Consider the following 25,324-nt stretch of genomic DNA (forward strand, 5'->3'; position numbering starts at 1 on the left):
AAACACTGGAGGGCTCAGAAAGTACACATTTAGCCATGTCCTGCTCCAGACTAAGGGTGTGGTCCGGGAGCCTGACATGAGCCCCCTGTGACCCACCTTGGGAGCCGAGTGTACAAGTGGCCATCCCCCAGTAAGGAGCAGAAGCAGAGGACTCACCCGATACCCCACCAGAACCCAGCGAAAGAAAAGCATCACACCGGAACTGAGACACCTCCAGGGCTAATCAGAGAACCAACCCACGCAGCGCCGAGAGGGGAGACAACTCGAGAGAGCAGAGCGGAGGCAACAGAGGGCACGACAATAACAGATGAGAGGCCACCCCACTCCCCCAAACTATCACCAAGGCCCCAAAGGGAAGACAAATGGCCCACAACTTAAAAGGGCCCCCCACACAAAGCAACACCCCAGCGTGACCTCTGAAGACACAAAGGGGGCGAACAGCACCATCGCCTGAGAAATAATGGGGTCCCTGGCCCCTGAGACATTACTCGAGCAGGATATCATGGGAGAACTGGTAGAGAGAGCAGATGCACCAACACCCAGCAGGGGGGATAGGCAACCAAGCAACGAAAGGGATTTACCCACTCCGGAACGCACAAAGTCAACACACTGGCTAGCTCATATAAAGTGAGTTTAGAATCTGCCACACAGGGTCTTACCATGACAAAGGGCCCCACCCTGCTAGGGGTCAGAAGCACAGACGCAATATTAAAATAAAAGAAAAGGATCAACAGGGGAAGACCCCCAGTAATCACTGGCTCCACCAAGCAATAACTAAAAACAGCAGGAAGCGGCACACTGTATTATACAACACAAAACTCCTACGCACCTCCATTAATAAACCTCTCTCAACAACAGGATCCACAGTCACCACCAGTTTATCCCCCAGCAGGTATTAACCATCCATCACCTCGCAGATCCCATGGACTAAAACCTGAGAAACAAGGAGCAATTAAAAGGAAAATCTGGAAATTGAGCAAAGCAGGAGGGAACCCCTAAAAGAGTTCTCACTGCAGGAGCATGCCAGTGGGCTCTGCCACATTCAACATGAGCAAAGCAGCAGAATTGTGCTGACAAACAAAAATGCCTTTTAAAATGTTAGCTTTGCAACCTTAAAAAGTGCTGTTTTTAGCGCAAGTTCCATTCGTTTAAATTGAATTATTGAGACTAAAAGGGTACTCCAATGCCCAGGATCATCCAGTGTGGCTCAGAGGAACCGGGCCTCATTGACTGACAACTCTATAAAATGTATCTAATGAAAAAGCAACCCAGGAACCCGTGATATCATTTTCCACAGGAAAAACGTAGCTAAACTTTGCGACAAATAACAGAATCAGCTGTGCAGAGAGAAACTCTAAACAAAGGCAGGATACATGTATCCAGACCGCAAACAATCCCAGCACTCAAGGGAAGAACTAGTGCTGACTAAAATGTGTATGTGTTGCAGAAGAAAATTAGATTTAAAGAACTCAGTTTAATGTGCTTTTTAAAGAATTCTTTAAGACTATCAAAGGGTTGCTAATTTAAAAATCCACCTATAAACTGTTTTCATTTTATATGTTTAAATGAAAGATTTAGGTGAAAAATAAAGTTAAAACCAGTCTTGAGTAAATCAACTATTAAAGAAAAAAAACAATTCTGCTCTGTCAGCCCTTAGCCTGGGAAAGGTTGACACTTCACTGCTGGCAGGAAAGGCTAATTGCTGTTGGGAGGCCTCGCATACTCATGACAATGGGCTCCATTAGACATTTGTCTGGGCCCCAGGGAAAGACAATAGCAGGCTTGGACACTCGTCCTTCCAGGGAGGGGCAGGAAGCTCCACACTCCAGGAAGAGGCTTCTCATTGAACCTCAAAGGACTTGCCATTTGCTCACACTTGGGAAGGAAGAAAACAAACTGACATGTGATTTTTGGGTTTAAGATGCTTATTTTGCCACTAAGCTTCAAGACATTTAACTTGGCAGCAAGAATAAGTAAACAAGTGAAAAGTACATACATATGAATCTGAATTTAGGCTAGTTATTTGAAAAGTTGGTAGGGGTGATTGTACATGTATGTACTGAATTAGGAAATGTTAGGCCAAAACTTTTATGGTTGAAATTGCCAAAATTCAACAGAAAGACAAAGCCAGGTCCTACCGACTTGGGAGTTTGATGTAAATGTGATCCACAAAATATGTAATGTATGTATCTGATGGGCATAAGTACATACATATGTATTTGTGGGAAAGTTAGATTTTGGTCCCAATAACTATGGGAGGTTTCCAGATCATATCATAAAATAAGACAACCCTTTCTATCATCCCAACTAGCAAAGAGCAAGGCGGGAACTGTGTTCTTGCCCAATCATAGCCTTGTGGGTGTGGGTTGTAAGTCTGCCCCTACCATATACTGAGTGATGTAATTTGGCAGGATACATAAGGGAACCTCACAACACACAGACAGACTGATTCCTGACTCCATCCTGATTTCTGCGTGGCACCCTGTTCCTGAATTCTCCATCTTGTTCCTGATTCCAGATTTATTTGCAAAGCCAAGGCCTCAGCATTGCTGAACTCCTTTTTCAGCTAGGCCCAAATCATGAAACCATCCCAAAACTTAAGGGAAGCAATTTGATCCAGTCTGGCTTGCTAGCATTAATGCTTGCCTGCTCCAAACTTGCCATCCCACTGATCTACAGTATCCAGCAACCAGAAGGGCCTATCCAATCCAGTCCAGTCCAGTCCGAGTTGCCAGTCCAGGTGACCAGAACCGTCCAGCTGACCTAATTCTGCCTGAAGTGCCCGGCTGTCCTTAGACCCGATCCATGATGACCAGAGCCCTTGAAGGTCCAAAATCTTAAATTAAAGTGGACTATAAATATCAATAGGAATCATGGTAAGCCATAGCATATATTGCCTTGTCCTATCCCAATCTATAACCCATCCGATCTGTAACTTAAGAACCTGTACTATTGTCACAACCATTCTTGCAACTCTGTCTGTGAATCTAAGTGTTAGCGCCAATATTTTCTTCACTTTTTACTAGACCATAAGCCATTAGTGATTTTGATTAAATAAAATGATTCCCATAAAGAAAACAGGGTATCCGCCACGTGAAGGGTTACAAGCAGCCATGTAACTGTGGAGATTCACAGGAAACATTCTCTTTTTCCTAGCCATTAGATCTAGTTTAAGTAAAATTAACCTGTCATTTTAAAACCGATTTTCTGTTTTTCTCTGTTCTATTCTCCTAAAAACACCTCTCATTCAAACTTGCATAACTTCTTCAATTTAATAGCTAGAGACTTCATTTCAACTCTGACTTAAACCTAAGACCTTTCGCTACATCTCGGAAACCGCATCCAAAAACTGTGTATTGATCCATTTTTCTTAAAAAACGTTTAGTGAAATGTATAGGTATGATTTTCAATTTGAAGGATTTCCAAACTTCCTTTAAGATTCAGAGTGTGTAACTTTGCTCATACTATAGTTTAGGATTGTTAGCATCTTTTCAGTGTTTCTCCCATAGGGATTTATATAGATTTAAGGACTTTTGCAAGCTTTTCATTGTTTCACACAGCCATGTTTGAATGTCATTTTAAAAATGTAAGATTTCCCAACGTTTTTCTCTCTTGTTTGGGGAGGGAAGGTTATCTTTAAATTCTGTTGACTGTTCTTTATTCCTGAATACCTGCTGCTTACATATATCTGTGTAGAATTGCTTATTTGTGAGTTGAGAAATTTGCAGGGGGAAATCTTAACTCAAGTGCTATCTTTTCAACAAGCCAAACTGTTCTTTTCCCTGTGTTTTATCTTCTGTGTTGCTAAAAAGTGGATTCAACTGCCTTACCTACTTTCTTATTTGTATTTTTACCACATTGGTGATTGCTGCCGAATATATTAAAAAATATGTTTGATTTGAATTTTAAATAAATAAATAAATATTACCTTTACCAACCAGCCTACTTACTGTCCATTGTGATCTAGGGGTATTTTGAGGAGGGGTGTGATATGTGTGGTATATCACTCAGAATATTGAACCTATAAACACAATAAAATAGGTATTTAATTTTGTACACTGCATACTAGGCTGAGACCAGGGTGTATTACCTGATTGAAATCTTTAACGGCTTGGACATACATTCCTCCATTTCGCAACTAAGAAGGTCGACAAGGTAGAGGAAACAATAGAAAACCTCGAAAACAACCAAGTCAACACAGACATGATGGAAATGAAAGTCAATGCAAAAATGACAGACATAGAACTGAGCGAGGAAGAACTCACCCTCAAAATGGATGATATAGAAAACAGAGAAAGGTGGACTTGAGGAAACTGACGGGAGACACTAGCTCAGGTTGATACTAAAGTACAACACTTAATCAACTGTTTAATACGGATGGAGGTAAAATGGTGCAAATAGAAAGAGCCCACAGGACAGGTAGAGCATTTGGAGGGGGGCCATGCTCAGTAATTGCAAAATTCTTACGTTATAGAGAAAAATCGGAGGTCCTCATAACCAAACAAATACAAGACATTGGGCCTCATTACGAGGTTGTAGGTCGCCTTGCCGGTTTTATCCGGAAGGCTACCTCCAAACTCGCATCCAAGTCCGGCACCCGCGAATGGGCAATTACCGGGCTATTCCGGCCTAGCTGGACCCGGTAATTGCCCTTTCGCGGGTGCCGGTACCATTAATAACAGTACCGGTGCTACCATCATGTTCTGCCGTGGGTGCTGGTAGGGCCACTAGGTCAGACCTGGTGGCTGAAAGGGCACCCACGAGCAGAACTCCTAGTATGGTGGTACGATACCGGCGCCGTTGTTTCCTAACCGCCATACTTGTAATGAGGCCTATGGAATACAATGGCTTGAAAATCAAAATATACCAAGACCTATCGAATCTCACTTTGAGCCACAGACCGGGATGCAAGCCCCTGTCCATCTGCCTCACGGAACCGGGTATCCGGTACATACGGGGCTATCCCTTCGCATTGACATTTGAAGCCAAGGGTAAGACTACAGAGTCAGTACACTTAAGGAAGCAAACCAAGTATTGAAACACATAACGTAAACTATGGACACCAGAGGCCCTCTGGGCCCCCAAGGAACCCATTCACCAAGATCACACAATATAGAAGCACGAACACAAAGACGTCAGAGAAGCAAGGTGGGAAGAAAGTATGTGAAGCTGGGTTCCCTGCCGACTTCTCAGTCTCACTGACCAAATCACAGTACTCCAACCAGAAACACAAAAGAAACCATGCAAGGTACAGAGAGAAGGGAAAGGGATTACACAAGGGCTTCCCCAGTGTGGGGTGAGCCCAAAACCTAGTGGCCCTCAGTTATAAGAGGGTGTCTCAAACTTACAGACCATGGTCACAATTGTTTTGTTTAGTTATGTTTACAGTTGAAAGAAGGGGGGGACAGACAGGGGGGAACCAAGATTAAAAAAAAGAGACATTGCCAAGTGAAGGGAAATTGGAAGAACGGTAAGGAATACATAACGAGAAAGGACTCCTGATGTAAATAATGGAAGGGAACACACGATTAAGACCAAGGACCTATACACCAAAAGTGGGCACTTTCCATGTTAAGAGACTTAACTCCCCCACTAAGAGGTCACTAGCCATGAGGGAGTTTGAAAAAGCCTCCCTTGATATCCTATTCATCCAGGAAACAAGGCTTAAAGCGGGAGAGGAAAAACCAATGACAGGGAAGGGAGTGGGTCAAACATATTGGGCCGCGGCAGACCACAAAAGAGGAGGAGTAGGCATAATAATACACAAGAGGATCAAACTATTAAAAACAGAGATACAGGCACTGATGGGGGCAGGCTCATATCGGTTAAGACAAGATTGACAAGATTGACAAGATTAAGGCCCCTTGGATGAGGAGGCAATCACCACTATCATGAACAAAATCAAGGGCCCCACAAAAATAGGAGGGGACTTCAATACATGAGCATACACACAAATAGACAGGCAAATAACACAGAATGAACACAAGGGACCGCCAAACACAATAGGAAACAGATTTAGGAAAAACTTAACTGACGGAGGCCTCCTAGACATATGGAGATCGTAAAACCCAGAAAAGAAGGGATACACATTCTGGTCCAGCGTCCATGACACGTTGACAAGAATAGACTATTTACTCACCAATAAAAACCTCCACCCAAGAATAAGGGAAAGCACCATCAGACCAGTCGCCTGGTCCGATCAGGATATGGTGATTGCCACTCTAGACATGGAGGGATAGGGACATCGGGACACGAGATGGCGTTGTAACGAATATCTAAGGCGGGACAAGCTATTCAATCAGGAATTTAGGACAGCAATCAAGGCGTACTTCCAAATAAATGATAACGGAGAGGTGGGAGCCACTGCACTATGGGAAGCAGGGAAAGCAACTTGGAGGGGACTACTGATGAGACAGGGTGCCAGGAAAAAAAGGGAACAGAGGCTTCAGGAGGAGAAGCTAAGCAAAGAAATAACTAACCCGGAAGACAGACTGCACGCACAAGGTACATGCCGAAAGGAACACCTAGACACACTCAAACAAAAGAGGGAAGAATTAAAAAAACTTGTGATTGGAGATACTATGCAACACTAAAATTCCAAAAGCAAAAATTTTATGAAAAAGGTGATAAGGCTGATAAGATGCTGCCCATTAGACTGAGAGCTCAAAGGGCGGAAAGATGGGTTGACAAAATTAAGACACAAGAAGCGAACTACGCCACAGCATCAGAGGAAATAGCCGGCCAATTCGCAAATTACTACAAGGAACTGTATACCACAGTGGGTTCCCGGGAAGAGACAGAAATGCAAGATTACATTGCCAAGGAGAACCTAGTACACCTTTCCAACACAGAGCAGGCACTCCTAGAAGCCCCCGTATCCCTGAAGAAACAAAAGCTGCAATAAATAGGCTTGCAGCGGGAGTGGAGCCAGGGGAAGGTGGTTATTCCATGAGCTTCTACAAACATTTCTCAGACACTCTAGCCCCCCACATCGCCAAATTATTCAACCACATACAAGAAACGGGATAGGCACCACCATTGTTCACAATAGCCCACATAGTAATTATCCCCAAAGCAGGAAAAGACCCAGCATGCTGCAAGTCATACCATCTGATATCACTACTGAACACGGATGCAAAGATATATACAAGAATTCTGGCCTCACACATGGAGGACATTATGCCCTGCTTGATCCACCCCGATCAAGTGGGATTCATAAAAGGCAGACAAGGGGCAGACGCCATGCATAAAATGCTAGATATCATAGAACACACAGGGGAAAAGGAATGGAACCAAGCACTTCTAAGCCTGGACTCAGAGAAGGCTTCAACCGAGTTGAGTGGGGCTTCCTCTGGGCCATACTCAAAAACATGGGACTTCGAAGATCGATTCATAAAAGGAATTCAAGCGATCTATAAAACACTCAAGGGCAAAGTGGTGGTAAATAGTACACTAGCACAAGAGTTCTACTAATCCTGAGGAACCAGGCAGGGGTGTCCCCTCTCGCCCCTCCTATCCACCCTATCAATAGAACCTCTGGGACACGCAATCACAAACAAGGAGACTATAAAGGGGATCACAGTGGGAAGCAATGAATACAAGCTAGTAATGTTCGCCAATGACATCCTCCTATACATAGCCAACCCTAGCAACCTCAATACACATTGGGCCTCATTACGACCCTGGCGTTGGACCATGGTGCTAATAGCACCCTGGTCCATGCCGGTAACTTACCGACTCTGCCATGGGGGAATGGGGAATTACCGCCCCATTCCGAGGTTGGCGGGGCGGTAATTCCCCATGCCGCCATGGCCCTTCCCCATTCCCATTTTTGCCCCATAGGGGGTACTTAGCACCAAGGTCCCTTTGCGGGTTGGTTTCTAACGCCTGCAAAAAGCAGGCGTTAAAGTCTCCAACCCGCAAAGGGACCTCGTAATCAGGAGCTAAGGGATTACCGGTACGGGTATCCTTAGTGCCTGGGTCGTGATGAGGCCAATAGTCCTTAAAACCATACAATAATTCAGCAAGTGGGCTGGTCTAAAAGTGAACAAGGAAAATTCCATGTTCTTCCCCTACAACAGGCCAGAGAACCGATAAACAATGTTCCAGGACAGAGGGTGATACTGACAGAGCAACCAAAGCTAAAATACCTGGGTATCAACATCACGAGGAAAGCAAAGGATCTCTAAGAAGCAAACCTCCCCCCAGTGATGACAGACTTAGACAGATGGGAAGAATTAACAATATCATGGCTAGGCCGCCTCAACGCAATTAAAATGGTCACTCTACCAAAAGTCTTGTACCAGTACCAGATGCTCCCGATTGATATCCCGGGAAAGCACTCCTCTGAACTGGAAGCCAAACTCCTAAAGTTCCTGTAGCAGGAGAAGAGACAACAGACAGCATACACCACTTTGACAAAGTGCAAGGAAGAAGGCAGAATGGGGCTCCACGACTGCTACACATATTACTGAGCCTCCCAAATCAGGGCCCTGGTACACCGCGTGAGAGGTGACAAACAAAAACAATGGGTAGCAATCGCAAACCACCTCCTGAGACCTGTAAAGCTTGGGTAATGGCTCTGGTCTCCAAAATCCTCACTCCCAGCGAAAGCTCTCAACACCTACATCTCTGGTGGACCAAAGGAGAAATTAAGGCACACACAACATGGTCCTCGCCAATGAGCCATATCTGGCCTCCCCCCCATTAGAAATGATATCCGGGAACCACAACTCTTCCAAAAAATGGTTTGAAGCAGGCCTGGAAAGAGTAGTGCAAATGGTAAAAGGAAAAAAAATAATTTCACATCAAGAAAGGGAAACGTGCTTGCAACTAAAACCCCTCAGACCTTTCCTGTTCCTACAATTAAGGGGAGTCCTGATGGCCTCAAAATGGAAGAACAATTTGCAAAGAGAATTACCCCCCCTCGAAATAATCCTTAGCGAAGCCAACTCCACCAAAGGCCTCACCTCTGAGCTATACAAGACCCTCCCTAGCAACTATCAGAAAAGGGATGGAGCTCTCATAAAAAGATGGGGAAAAGACCTGGGCCCTAAGATGAACGACCACCTCTGGAAGTAAAACTGCCCACACAACTTCCATCTCCGCTCAATACAAGTTACACAGCCTAAAATTGCTACACAGATGGCACTATGACCCTACACACCTGCTCAAAATGTTCAACCAAACTAGCCCTCAATGCTGGAGGGAATGTGGAATCATAGCAGAACACTGACACATGTGGTGGGCATGCCCAAGAGTCAAAGAATTTTGTAAAGATTCCTAGCGTGGATCAAAAGGATTGACGGGGTAGAAAGGGAATACGACCCGCGATTAGTCCTATTCAGCCTGCAAGATCAAGAAGATAACTTGGTGAGAATCCCCCACATGCCACACTTGGGTCTGCATCACCATAACTTGGAAATCACCAACACTCCTGACAGAATCAAATTGGGCGTGAAAAGCCAGGGAAATATATGAGATATACAAGATGGAGAATATCGCAGGGGTGTTACAGAGAAATGGAATGGGCGCCCTTCTTGGACATCTACAAAAAAGGAACAATCCCATCATAAATGGAACGCCCAATTGAAACACTTGCAACCATATTCATAATTTTGATCAGCATTGCTCGTCTCATCTCAAGAGGAGGGGCGAGGGAAGAGAAAGGGACTGCCAATGTTTAAATGTTTGCCAAAGATGGCTTTTTAAGTGCAAGAATGTAATCTCGATTGATAACAAAATGCCTAATAAAAACATTTTGGAAAAGAATGTGGCTGCCACTTGGTCGAAGGTATCTCAAATGAACTTGGAATATTGAAGCTCATATTTGGTACAAGCCATGAGGAACGCTGGGTGTAGCTTTGCCCAGTGCTTTTTCTGTCTATCTGTGAAAAAAAATGTCAATACATCTTGATTAATGCACCAAACAACAATTGCTCCACCGAACATAGTACTCTATAAAACATTGCCACTACAGAAATGTACTTGTGTACTACTGCTCCATGCTTTCCGAATTTAAACAACCCTGTATTGAAGATGTGATAAATTCTCCTCCTACGCACTCTTAGTGGGATGGCCATGGGGGATGGCTTGTCCCATGGTTGAATTTGGGAAATCCCCAGATCAACCTCTCTGGGACCGATCTCAAGACATGGAGCAATTACAGAAGAAATTCCTGCTCCACCTGTTGGATAAGCTGAAGCTCTGAGTAGTCAGATCCAAAGTCCCTGAGAGGAAAAACAAACACCTTCAGTAGCCAGTTTAACACACATGAAACTTCAAAACCTTAAAAAGTTACATTTGAAAAACATCCCATAGTAGAAATGGAGTAATTACAAAAAAATAGATCAATTCTTCCAGAGCATTGATTGCCCAAGAATTATACAAAGTTGCTGATGCACCAGATCAGATCAGAAAATACATTATATCAGAGGCGTGCCATAAAAGCACCAGTTTGGAGCAGCATTTATATCGATAGATGATACAAACCTACCAGCCCATTGTCTACTCCCACTTTGTCCCTTTGCAGATGGTCCAGCATTACAATTCTTTTGAGATCCAGCATTCCTTTACCATTCAGAAATGTTAGAGAAGCAAGACATCTGTCACCTACAAAGGAAGTTCTATGGAGGGACATACATTGAGATAGGCATTCCATCATGGTAGATAGTCTAGATAAAGGCTTGTTACATACCCTGAAGCCCAAAGTAGGCTCAGGTGGATCCCCTATAGTTAGCCTAATCCCAGTCCCTGATCAATTTCAGCACATAAGTTCCGAACCTCGCAAAGATCCCAGTCTGAGGAAAGTAGTTGTTACCTCCTTTCTTCCTCCTGTTTTCTGACTTCTCCTCCTCTAATCCTCTACTGACTGCTACCACTGCCTACTAGTACTGTTGTACTACTCCACATACTGCTACCACTCTACCTCTCTGCCTTTAGTACTTCTCAAACACTACTGATAACTTTATTCTACTACTGCTTCTCTCCACTAACACTTCTCCTCTTCTACTGCCACTACTACACTCACCATTACATTGCTACTACTTCACTCACCACTACCACTTCCTACTACTACCTCTCTGCTGTTACCACCAGTATTATTCCCACTTCTTTACTTCTACTACTACTTCCTTCACCCACTCACATCTCACTACTGTGCACTACATTTCACAAGAACTACCACTCACTAACACCATTTCCCACTTCCACTACATCTCAGCTGCTACCACTACCATTTTCCACTCCCTCCACTTACAATCACTATGTCCTCTCTTCCCACCTGCTCTACAAAGACTTCACACACTCCTCTCACTCACATACAACCATCCACAGACACCTCTCCTCAACCACCTCTACACTCCGTCCACTCCATCCTCCTTCCAACTCCTGACTTCACCTTACTAACCCACACTTAACTATTCCAAATCTACTCTTCAAATAACCCTCACCTTCCCTGGATTGACCACCTCCCCCTGTTGATTCAATTTCCTGACTCCAGGGGCTGTGACATGTGGGATCCTGGGTGTGGCTCAATAAATACCCATATCAGTAACCAGTGAGATAGACCACTTTTCTGCCCTTACTGCCCCTCTGTCATCAATAAAGCAGGTGGTTGCCCTTAACTGTGCATTGCTTAATGTACGCTCACTGGGAGCCCATGCCATTGGGATCCACAACACCATTCTTGATGACCACCTCTGCATTTTGTCCACCATGGAATCATGGCTCCACAGTGCTTCAAGTCCTCAGCTCTCCATAGCCACCCCTCCCAACTACACCATCTACAGAGCAGATTGAGTAAACGACCGAGGAGGAGGCATTGCTCTCATTGCCAAAACATCCTTACAGATCAGACCCATCCCTATTCCTCCCATCCCCGGGTACAAACTACTGCTACTCAAACTCACTACCAACCCCCATTACACTTACAATTTGCTTCTCCTGTATCGGCGCCAAACTCCATGATCCACCCAGTCCTTGACATCCCCCCCCTGATCATCACGTTCATGAAACCAACAACCACATTCATTATTCTGGGTTATTTCAATCTTGGCTTCAAGTATCCGGCAGACCCCAAAGCTGTTGCTCTTGTGCAAACACGAGGAGATATGAACTTCTCCCAAATAATCCCCCCTGCATCAGAGTGCACACACTGGATTGTATCCACACTACTAATGCCACCATCGACATCTCATCCATTATTATTGTGCCGTGGTCTGACCGCTCTCTCAAAGAGTTCAGACTCTCCCTCTCTACACTCCTTACCACTTCTGCACCCCTATTGAGTCCAGTGCTACTCCGCAACAACCCGTAATCTCATGCACAACATACTCAAGCCAACTCTCCTCTCCATGCTCACTTTGCTTGCAGAGCCTTGTGACAAGAATCCCCAACATTTAGCCAATCTCTACCACCAGATCCTCCTCCAGACCATGGATCACCATGCCCCGATTAAGGCTAAAACACCCAAACTACACAAATCCACCAAGATCTGGTTCTCTGAGGAACTTGTCCCTTTGTGCAGAAACAAGAGTCCTTGAACATCTCTGTCGGAAGCACCCCACCCCACGTAACTACAACACTCTTACCAAAGCTGCAAAGTCCTATTAGAAAGCAATTATCATTCACACACTAACTCTTATGATGCCAGAATTGCCAAAGCTGGATCCAATACCAAAGAGCACTCTCCATACTGAGAGAGCTAGAGAACCCAATCTCCATGTCCACCCCGATCCAGGCCAACAAAGGACGATGTTCCACCATCCAAACCACCCTCTCCAATAATATTGACTCACTACATGCCAAAATTATGGCTAAACAAGCCTTATTCACTGCCAAACCTTCCACATTAACTGAACAAAGGCTCCCACCAGCGAACATTCCCCCCTCGCTCCCACTATTCACTTTCTCCAAAGTCACACAAGAGAAGGTATTGGAAACCATGCTCTCCCTGAAACCTTCCAACTGTAAGGGTGATAACTGTCCAGGCATACAATTAAGCCCTGTGCACCCACTTTGATGCCCATTATCACCAACTTCGTGAATGCCTCCTTTTCAACCAATTAGGTCCCCAACAGTATAAAATCAGCTTGGGACATCCCTCTCCTCAATAACTGTCACTGATCCAACCCTCCCTAATAACTATCACCCCATTAACATGGTCCCCTTCCTACTCAAACTACTAGATTGTATGGCGTAGTCCCAAGTACAATTGTTCCAAGAAGAACACCTCCTCCTAGGACTTAGACAATGTGGCCCAAAACATAGCACTGAAACACCAATACTCGACTTAAAAATCCAAATAGACCACATCGTGGCTCAGTCAGCCTAGTTATACTTCTCTTATGAGACATCTCGGCTGCGTTTGACCTCATTGACCATGCAAAGCTCTACCAACACCTCAGATTGTACTTTAACTTCTTGACAGAGGCCACAACCTGGGTTAAATCCTTTTTCAGTGAAGGCACCTCAAGTGTGTTCATTGGTTATATCGACGCTAATCACATATTGGTGCCCCTTGTTGTTCCCCAAGGCTCTTTCCTCTCACCTACGCTCTACAACACATATGTCAAGCCCCTATTAGACCATCTGGCCTCCCTCAGGATCATCTATACCAGTTTCACAGATGACCCCCAAATCATCATCCCTGTCACTGGCAATGACTCTTGCAATTCCAACATCATAAAGAAAGACCACAGTACCATCCAAAACTGAATGGCCACCCACAATCTTTGCTTAATTATGATAAAGCTGAGCTGCTCATTGTAGGCTCACCTTATCAATTTAAAAGCCTTGACAAGTCCTTTTCCACTTTCTGCCTTGATGGCTCTGCAATATCATTCTTGAAACATGTTAAAATCTGGTGGGCATTTGGAAGTAGAGCTGACCATGACCAACCATATCAATGCCCTGTCCTCAGCCACAGCCCACACATCAAGACTCATCTCCCTGAGCAGACAATTTCTCCCTCTGAGTGAATGTCTTACTCTTGTTAAAGCTCTCATCAAAAGCAAATTGGACTACCCTCATGGGCACCTCAACAACAAACCTATCCAAACTCTGAATACAGAATAAAGCCTCGCACACTTCTTTGGGCCTACGCAGATCAGATCACATTTCAGCAACTAGACGCAAGATGCACTGGCTACCAATCAAAGCCCACATTGACTTCATAGCACTAACTATTGCACATCGTTGCATCTACAAAAAGGCCCCCCCCTATTTCAATAACAGCATTGACTTTAAACATCATGCACACTCGCTAAGATCTGCCATCAGCATCACAGTACTCACTCTGAGACACAACAAAAAAAGAGCAGGCAGCATTAGTTTCTGTGTCATAGCGACCGCCCTCTGGAACTTTCTGCCACCGCACATCAGAAATGAACAATCCTACCCAACCTTCAAAAAGCTTGTAAAATGTGCTTGTTCAACAAATATGATTAATGTCCCCTGTGACCTTTTCTTCTTCAGACGCTTTTCCGAATCGTGTACTGAATGCTGTGATACCCCTGGGTCTGGGCTTTACAAAAATGTAATAAATAAACAAATAGAAAGTAACATCTTTAAGATATTTCCTCTTTTCTATGCGCCCCTGCTCTATCCCTGTACTTATACATGTAACAGGGACTGTTGTCACATGTTATGGCCTTCCCATAGGCCTTGTGTTAATATTAAACTCCCCTGAGGGTAGTGAATTGGTCTTTTCATGTGCAGGCTCCAGCTTAGGTTTTTTGCCAGAGCTCTTCTCCTTTTCCTGAGGATGTGCAAACACGTCTTTCCCGTGGTGATTTATTCCCTTGTTCTGTATGATCTGTAAGTATTTGATGTTACGGGTGGTGGTTCCAGCAAAGAGGGCATTTCAATAGTTTAATCTGGAGGCTATGAGGGCTCTTGAAATTGTGATGGCGCTGTCCCTGAAGAGGAAAGGTCTGCAGGCATTTGTAAGTTTAGTAGTGTGGGCTGCAGAGGAGGCAATTGCGTTTACATGCCTACTTAGTGATAGCGAGGAGTCCAGAAACCCCCCAAAGGTTTTAACTTCTTTTGAGACTGGGATGGTGATACCGTTAATGATAAATGACTAGTATGCTCCATCCAGTTTGTTTAGTAGAGGCTGCAAACTGATCAGGAGTAGACTGGTCTTGTCATCATTAGGCATACTGAATGTAAGGCCATCCATGACTGGATGGTTTGGTAGACCATACCTAGCATGTTGGAGTCATTGTCACAGGTTCCTGAGATGGGTACGTGGATTTGGGTATCGTCTGCATAGTTGGTGTAGGAGATAACCAGACTGTCAAGGAGATTCAAAAGAGGTTTTGTGAAAATACTGTATAATGCTTTCCCTCTCTAACTCTGGCCGCACACCTTGGGCCTTTTTCCTTTGCCTTCCTGCAAGGAAAAAAAACTGGTGTCATCTTCAACTCCACTCGTTCTTTCTCACCTCACATCTTGGATGTCTCAGAGAAGTCCAACTACCAGCTTCACCTCCTCAAAGGGACTCTTCCCTTTCTCACTTTCCCCCAGAAGCTCACTGTCTACAGAGCCCTGGTTTTCTCTAGGCTGGACTACTGCAACAGCCTCTTTCTCAATTGGCCTTCCTCTACTCTCTGCCCTCTGCAACTAATCCAGAACAGGACTGCACGACTTATCCTTGGCCTCAGGCCCAGGGACCATATCTCTCCAGCCCTGAAATCTCTCCACTGGCTCCACGGATATAGTTCAAGACCCTTTGCATTGTCCACAAGGCTTTATGGGACCGGGGCCCGTACTACATCCAATGGTCTCTTCCACAATACCTTCCTTCTCGAGCCCTCCGCTCAGCTACCTCCAACTCTCTAAGAGTTAGACACTTCTCCAGGCAGAGAGTGGGGGTAGATCTCCAGATCTCCCTCTGGAATGGCCTCCCTGCTCCTCTCAAATGTGATCCAAACCACCTGAAGTTCTGAAAGCAGCTCAAAAAGTGTTATGACTTGTATCCCCTTCTAGAATTCCCTCTTCACTTGGGTCCGTAGAAGGGTCATCGGAGGGATCCTCCCGGTCCTTCTTCCTTCCTTTCTCAATGGGTTTCTTCTTCTTTCCCTTCCGATCGTGAAGGTATGGGCGGACTCCCTCGGAGGCCACCTTGCCTTAGTGAACGTAACACTGAAGGAAAAGGGGGCACTCCGGGGAGCCAACCTCCTTGAAATCAGGGAAAAAGCATTGTGGGCAAAAAAAACCTGTAGACGCGGAGGGTCCTTATCAGCTGATGTGAGTATGAGGAGGATCGTTGAACAGGAAGCGGAACGCCTTCTGATGAGATGGTACACAGTTGTAGTTCTTATGAGGAGGGAGCAGGTCTGAAGTAGCAGAAATGCGGGGAAAATGCAGGAAGCAGTAGCGAGTATCACAGAAGAGGGAGGAATAGGAGAGGAGCAAAGCATAAGCAGGTAACAGAGCGGATGGAGAATACCTGATAGGTAAGTGAAGAAAGCACACGAGTGAGAGTACCGCATTAAGCACGGTTGCAATGCTCGGAACCTTCTGCAGAGGATGTTTTCATATGGCGGCAGCCATCTTGAAAATAAGCTAGACCGCTGATACGAACGTGGTTATCAACGTTGCAGTGCTGTCAATGGCGGCGCCACCTCGTCCATAAGCGCCACGGAGGAATCCTGACAAAACGTTCCTCTTCTCTGCTTTTTCTCTCTCCCTTCCCTGCTGACCTACCTGTCTGCTGTAGCGACTGGTTGCTTGGCTACCCTCACAGTCTCACTGGGTACCAGGCTCTTTCTTGATCAGTCACCCTTGCACTGCCTCCAACCCTACCACGCACATAGGAGCTGTAACTTTAACTCTGCAGTCCCTTGTTCTCCTTGCACTACCAGAACCGTGCTACCCTAGCTGCACTTACTCAGAGCATTGCTGCCCTGTTTTCCCTCCCCTCTCCCTTGCACTTCCCCCTCCCTTTCCCCTTGCACTTCTCGTTCTCGCACTTGCACGATCTGAATGACTTAAGGCCTAGTAAGATCCTGTGTCTTGTCCTCCCTGTCTTCCCTCCCTTGTCTTGTCGCGCCTAGAAACACTTGTGCACAGACACGTTATAAATAACATATCATATCCTAATGTAGGAGAGACACTAGAGAGTTGCAAGACTCTGCAGGTGACTGGGGCCGGAGGGGGTGAGGCAGGAGTGGAGAACACTCTCATCATCCTGTTGGAGAGAAAAGATGAGATCCAAGCTGTAGTTTCGTGAGAGAAGAGGCCTGCCGATGAGAGGTGTTGGTAGAGAAATGTATGATCTACCAAATTGAAGGCAGCTGAGAGGTCTAGTAAGAGGAAGAGATCTAGTTTACCGTTCTCTTTAAATTCATCCATTTGGATCTTTAGGTCTAGGAGTGCTGATTCTATGCTCTGCAATGGCTGGAACCCAGATTGATGTAGCCCAAGGAGGTTGTTGGATTGTTTTTGTATCTGTAAGTAAGCTGCTCTATCCAGTATTTTGAGTAGAAATGGTACAGTCATAATGGGGCGATAGTTACTGGGGTGTTTGGGTCTAAGGGAGACTTTTTAAGGAGAGGGAGGACCCAGGCCTCTTTTAGATTAGGTGGCATTATGCCGGTGGAGAAAGAGGTATTGATGAATGATTATATGAATGGGGCGAGTTCTGATGCACAGTCTTTGATGACTGAGGCTGGACAGGTGTCTCCTATCTAGAGGGTTTTAGAGCTTTGATGTGTTTACTTACCTCTACTTCAGTGACATGGCTGAACTCAATCTGGTGAGTGTGGTGGGTAGTCAATGTAGCTTTTGTGACTGGTAATGCCTCTGAGATGATTTGTTTGTTTTTCTTTTCTAAGATTTTTAATTGGAGTGCTGAAACCTTGTCCAGCAGGGCATTTTGTATATTAGAGCACCAAGTGAGATAGTGCAATTGGTGGGCCATGGGGGACAAGAGTTTCTAGTTCTCGCCAAATGCCAAAAATCTCTTGCATATCTTTGTTGGCTTTTACAATGTTCTCATTGTAAGGCAAGTTTTTGGCTTGGAGTATGGACTGTTTGTATTTTTTAGATAAGGTATTAAAGTGATCTTTGTTTAGTGCTGATGGGTCCTTTTTCCAGGCAGACTCTGCTGCTCGTTTAGTTGAACATAGGGCTTTGAGGCTAGGGGTGGACCATGTGTTGAGGTGGGTCATTGGCTCAGGTTTGTATTTGCTCAATGGTTCTGCCTTCTCAATGGCGAGCAGCAGGGATTGGTTATATAAATCCATCATAATGGAAGCGTCCTCTGTCCTGGCTTGGTAGGCTGTGAACGGCTTCAACATAGGAATGGTACAGGCTGCTGAGATATTTCAGGCCTTTCTAGTGAGGGTAACCATTGAAGGTGTTGGCAAGGTAGCTGGTTCTTTGATGGAAGGAATGACGAAGGATATAACATTGTAATCTGACCATGGCCATTGTACATTTGACAATGTTGAAATGTCACAATTAAGGTCTGCAAGCTAGTCAAGAATTTGACCTTTATCATGGGTGGGGCTTATGATGCGTTGGGTGAAGATGAGGGCATTGATAGAGTTAGCTAAGGACAAGGCATTGGAATCCTATGGGCCATTAAATCCTAGGTTTATATCACATGGTAGGAAAATTCTGGAAGATAGATTAACATTCAGGGAGAGGAGATGAGAGATGTCTTCTTCGGACGAGAGTAAGGGGCCTGGTGTTCTATAAATTAGGTGTATGGTCATGGTGGCAGTGTAGGAGAGGGTCAATTTAATTGACATTAGTTCCCCAGAGTAGACGGCCTGGTTGCTTATTTCTCTGATAGACAGGGATATTTTGGCTATGATGGGAACTCCGCCACCTTTACAATCTAATCTATCTTTCCTGAAGATTTTGTAATTATCCCGGATGGAGATGGAGAGGGAAGGACATGCTGCAGCATGTAGACAGGTTTCTGTAGTAGCTAGAAGGTTGAGATCATTTCAGATATTAAGTCTAAAATGTTTAGGGCATGGGTCAGTAAAGATCTTGCGTTGATCAGTGCTCCTTTGAGTGGCAAAGGTGTATTGCGATCGAAAGTTATGATGTTTGTTCCTGTGTGTTTGAGACGGTGGACGAACGTGAAAGGACGAGCAAGAAGTAATTTGTTTAAAAGGCACCAGAACCAAGTAAGGAAGTGTTAATTTGTATGGTTATAACACGCTTCATCTCCAATACATTGAATCGAGTCAAAACGCCCATATGATGACAAGCGGATGCGGATGTTTTTCCAAGAAATCACACAGCGAGTGCTATATGATGAAATAACAGAACGTATGGAAACAGGTCCAGCGCTCTTAGTGTGAATTGAGTAAGAATGAAGGACTGCACACCAACTGGTGAAAATTGAGTGTGAAAAAATTGTCACGCAGTGGACAACTAAAACAACATTTCACCAAGAAATGTTTAACAGCACGCCAAAAAGAAATTGAAGATCAGGTTATACAAATAAGAAGTCATGCCTAACAACATGTTATGTGTGATCATGTTATTCAACTGAGGAGTGTCCTGAAGACGGGTCAAATAGAACACGTCAATTAGATTTACCCAAGCATGTGTCACCTTTTGTTGGATCCAGAAACACATCAAAGTGTTGACACACAAGTCTAGAAACAACTGAGAGGGACCACGAAAACTATACCCCTCACTTTTTCACTACTAACCTCACCTTTGCCCTTACAAGAATATAATTCATGTTGAGGCAACAATATGTTTGATTAAGGCTGATTAATTGTTATTTGTTTTATATGTTTAGTTTGTTGATGAATTCTATTCTGTGGATGTAATAATTAAAATATGTATTTTTTATAAGACCTTGTACCTCTGTCTAAAAATGTGAATAGTTACACCATAAGTGTGTGAAGGAGGGTAGCTGTTTTTGTGGAACGTGACTTTCTTCTGTTTCTTGGAGGGTCCAGGATAAGAGTATTACAAGTAGTAGTGGGTCAGACAACAGGTTCAGCTTGCATGGGGTACCATCCGTACTCAATATAGGGCTGCAGAGTTGGGCCGGGGTATTCTGGTAACTAAACACATTTACCTTTTAGGTCAGGGTAGTCATGCACATTCACATTAATAGTGGGTAGTTCAAAGCAATTATGTACATTCACATTAATAGGTAGGTCAGGGTGGACAAGCACTATCATATTATCAGAAGGTGGGTCAGAGCTGTTGTACATATTCAAATTAGCTGCAGGTAGATAAGGGCAATCATGCATATCATTTTAGGAGCAGGTAGTTCAGGGCAATCATGTACATTCACTTTAGAGCAGGTAGTTCAAGGAAATCATGTAAATTCACTTTACGAGCAGGTAGTTCAGGTCAATCATCTACGTTCACTTTAGGAGCTAGTAGTTCAGGGCAATCATGCATATTCAATTTAGGAGCAGGTAGTTCAATGCAATCATATACATTCACATTATGAGCAGGTAGTTTGCATTCATGCATATTCATATTCACATCAGGTAGTTCAAGGCAATCTTGCAAATTCATATTTGTATCGGGCAGTTCAGAGCAATCATGAATATTGGTATTAGCATCAGCTAGGTCCATGTAATCATGCTTGTCTTTATAGGTTGATGCATTCTTCACATTGTGGGTGCTAGCACCATCTGTTCGGTATGGGAAGCGGTTAAAAGGGGCATGGTTAACAGGCAAGTGACCACTTAAGTTAGTGCATTGTTGAGTGATAATGCTTATGAGATGCACAAATGTAAGTATTTAGTGCGAGCAGAGAGTCACTGTCGTCTGGTGTAGCCGCATATTTAACATGAGGGTGCCCTATATTATTAGGATTTATGGCAAACAAATACTATTATAACAGAAGGTCTCCTGCTAGTTAGAGTTTGAGACTATTCAGATTCTCTATCATTTCATCACCCATATGTGGTGTTCAGAGTTTGTATCTCTTCAAATTTGTATACAAAAACAATTCATTACACATTCTTGAGTAGGGTGTTTCTCATTGGCCCTAGTATTTATTATACATTTGTTATAATAATAGCATGGCGCGAGATGTAGGAGCCCATTCTTTGTCACTCCTTATTGCTCCATCTTTTTTTGCTTTTAAGACTCTTTTTTCTCAAAAAAACACAACATAATTTTCATACATAAAAGGTGCAAAAGTGGACCACATGTATGTTAACTATACATACATAGAAAATAATTATCATCACATTACGTTAGCAAACAAACAGTAACAGATACTAAAAAGCTACTTTGTTTGTTTTGGGCCTCTACGTCTATCCAATCTTCAAAGAGCCTTAGTCTAATCAATCTGTATGTGCAGTAGACCAATCCTTTAGTCAGTCTAGTGTAGCTGCATTACGGTTTGGTAGCATCATTATTATTAGCGGTGGCTGATGGAGTATGAGTGCAGGTTCCCTGATTTGTTTTTTATTTTATAGAAATGGGGCTGCATTATGCAAGACGGCAGTAGGGGGGATGGAGTTGTGCTCTGGTAAAGACAGAGACATGTGTTAACATGAGGGGGCATTTTGGATGCCGGATACTCCAAGAAGGTGGCAGCCAGCTTAGAACGGAAACTTGGCCAGTCGGGAATCATGTTCATTAAGTATTTAGAATCATCTTGTGGCATAACATCATGTAATTTAGCCACAAAGCCATGAACAAATCTTCTTTGCTTATCTGGTTGTAAATAACCAGTGGCTGATCAAGTGCATTGAGATGTGTAATGCTGCCTTCCTTGCAATTTATGCATGCCTCCGTGGTGGGGGCACAGGGTCAGACAGGGGTCTTCATAGGTGGCCTTGTCTGTGGGCCTTTGCTGGGGGCCAGCGTTGTCTGTCGGCTCCCATGTTTATTTTCAATTTCATTCACAGCAGGCCAATCGGAGTGTGCTGTGGGTGGACTAGCAAGAGAGGGCATTTCGAATACCTGAGCCTCAAAGAAAGTGGCAACCATCTAAGAATGGCTTCTTGGCAAGTTGGGAATCATGTTCATTAAGTATTTAGAATCATCATGTGGCATAACATCATGGAATTTAGTAAAGTCCCATAGGGAAAACGTCACATGTTGGGAATACCAAAGTGCAAAACACAATGGGCGGATTTGGACCAAAAAGGAAACAATTTGGACATGAAGAGCTGACTCGATTTCTGGGATAGGTTTGTGGTAAATCCTTCCAGCAGTTTTAAAAATATTTGCCGGGGAAGGATGTCCCCCATGCTACCCAAATAAACACCCCCTTGCCCATCATCCAACTCACAGAGGGAATAAAAAAGTATTTTGTTTATGGCAGAAGTCTAGATGCCCTTCAATCCCCTGCAGATCTGTTGGTAGAAAATTCCACAACCATGCTGCATGAATGAAGACAGAGTGATCTCCCCATATGACCCATCTAAAGGAGGCTGCCAAAAGGACATTGGAGAAGGCAAAGCGAAAACAACTCCCTGGGGCATAGCAGAGGAGTTCTGCATTAATTAAGTTGTCTGATTGACTATACAACGCGCAATGCACAGCGTCTTGAACGTTATTAATTTTTCTGCTGACAGCCAGTGAAGAACAAGCAAGATCAGAGGGATATGCTCTCTATGACCAGCTTTCACTAACACCCTGGCGGCTGCATTTTGTATACTTTGGAATCGGCCAATAGCTACCTTTGGCAGACTGATTATAGAGTGTTGCAGTAGTCAAGCCGACTAGAGATAAAGGCATTCATTATTTGAATTTTGTGCATAAATCTAAAAACCCCCAAAAGATTTTCAAGGGACCTCCAAAGAAAGAAACATGCAATAGAAACTCGATATATCTGAATCTCCAAAGATAATGAGGATTCAAGCCACAAACCTAAATTCCTAACATTTTGAAGAGGCGATGGGCAGGATCCCAAGGAGGTGGGGCAAGACTAGGAGACCCATCTAGATGCTTCAGCTGACAAAAAAATACCAGCTCGTTGACTAACTGGATATGCTGAACAAGTCAGCAACTCCGTCTTCTGAACATTAAACGTAGCACTGTTTTGATACATCCAAATAGTGCCCTTCTCCAAACAAGATGTCAACCTATTTCCAGCCTGCGCATCATCCTCATCAAGCTGAAAATCAGCTGAGTATCATCAGCGTAAATGTAAACACAGACTCCAGCTGACCTCATTATATGACCCAGTGGTTGGCTGTGCAGAATGAAACGTAGCAGGCTTTAAGAAGCCCCAGAATTGCACTAGGTTGAAAAGGTGGACAGACCACCACCTGTGATCATTTGGATACAAAAGAGGCAAGCCACTTCTCTCACCCAGAAGCTACTTTATCTGGACAGAAGAAAATTGTTATCTACTGTCTCAAATGCCACCAATAGGTCCGGTAAAATGAGTACCCCGGCACCACCACAATCAACTAAACCTCTTAGGCTGTCTACTGATGTCAGAAGTACCCATTCTTTACTATAGCCAGGCCTAAAACATGCCTGCACCATATCCAGCCATCCTGTGACTCCGAGTGTGCTTGTAGTTGTTCTGCAGCAAGACTTTACATGATCTTGCTAACAAATGAAAGAAGTGAACAGGTCTATAATTTGCACAGCAGGAAAGGTCTAAAGAAGGTTTTTTCAAAAAGGGTGTCATGTCAGCCTTATGTAGATTGGCTGGCACTATGTCAGACTCAAAGGAGCTTTGGATGATTTGACACAGCTCCTGCTCAATCACATTACTTCACTTGTACCGGGAGCATAGCTCAGGGGCAACAGGCTCACTTTGGAAGCAAAGCGATGTGGAGCAACACATGTTCGATACCCAGGTCTGTGCTTAGAAACCTCTGGGTATTAAGCGTGTTACAAATAACCAATCCTTGCTGGGCAGGGATCATAGATAAAACCTGAGGGCCTCTGTTTTGCCATCACCTCCATAAGGTGTGTTCGGCTAATCTGAGAAAAGGCGATAAATAGATACCCCACCATAGGAAAGTCCATGATCCCCTCTAACCTATCCCACAGCTGAGGCTCAGGATCTAATAATTTCTGAAATTCCTCTTGTATCTATCCAAGAAGAACTCACTCAGTTCAGGCTATCACTAGTGTGCCCCAAAGGATTTAATTGGTCCAACATCTATGGTGTGAACAAGATAAGTTCCTAATGGAGGAACTCTCGTCCTCTGCACACTTTCACAAGCTCATGAATGAGCCAAACTGTTAGGGTACATTTTTATATACACACTCTGCATATATAGAGAAATAACAACACTAGTTCAATTCTATAGTAGACACAAAAGCATTTTGTGTTATCCAATGATAAACCTCAACACATAAAGTGAGGATATTTCTTCATAAGTGTTTTTATTATTCAAAAGTTCATAGGTGGCCCAATGCGTTTCGAGATAAACATCTCTTCTTCAGGGGTATATTCGACTCCTTTATATCACATCCTTAGGAATGGTCCAGAAACTGCCAAAGTGTAGGAAGACGATCGTTAAGGAAGAACACCAGGTAAGTGTTTGTGTGTTAGCCTGCGTTCCGTGTTCTCCTGGGTAAAGTATCCAGAGAAGGGAAGTTCTTCTCGCGTCCGTTCCCGTAATTTTGGTGTGAACCAAGATTTGCCGTTCATATGACTGTTATCTCTCCTGCACCTTAAAATCATTAAAAGCATTGTTGTGCTACTAAAGATTTTCTGAAATTAAGGAACTGCGCAAAATAGGAGTGCAAGGTGAATACATTTGTTGATTCCAACATCTATGGTGGCCATGGACAAAGGCCTTGGCTCGTGGGCCCAAAAGAAAGTATAGTATAACAAAACCCTTGACTTTCAGTGAAAAACTTTAGTTAAGGACACATTTTGCACCAAATCTAGCAAATATTTTTTGAATGGCTCTTAAAAATAACATAATTTCAACCACATGACTACAATGGAAAAAATATGGCCTTTCATGTACAGTATATTAATAATGCATTTAGGATCATTTGTAAATTAACTGCATCATTGCCATGACAATGTTAAGTTTATTGCAGAATAGTCAAATCTGAATATCTATGTTCTTGATGTTATGATTTACAAATAAGTAACACACTTGTATGTTCATAATATAGGAAAGCAACAGACAGGAATGCTCATTTACAAGTAGCTTCCCAAGATCCATAAATCATGATTAGAGCTGCACCATTTTTGCAATTTAAAAAAGGAGTAAAAAGAGATAGACCAATGCTTTAAGGAGAGTATATTGGACAGAAATAGTTTTGGAGGCAAACATTATTTATGGACATTTTATAATTGAAACACAAAGCAACGTTAACCTGGATAATAAGTTCTTTAACATTTATTGCAACTTGCAATAAAATTAGAAAGAGTATTTTGATATTG

This window comes from Ambystoma mexicanum, chromosome 4p (genome assembly GCF_040938575.1).
Source record: "Ambystoma mexicanum isolate Mex_15411 chromosome 4p, UKY_AmexF1_1, whole genome shotgun sequence".
NCBI classification, from domain to species: Eukaryota; Metazoa; Chordata; class Amphibia; order Caudata; family Ambystomatidae; genus Ambystoma; species Ambystoma mexicanum.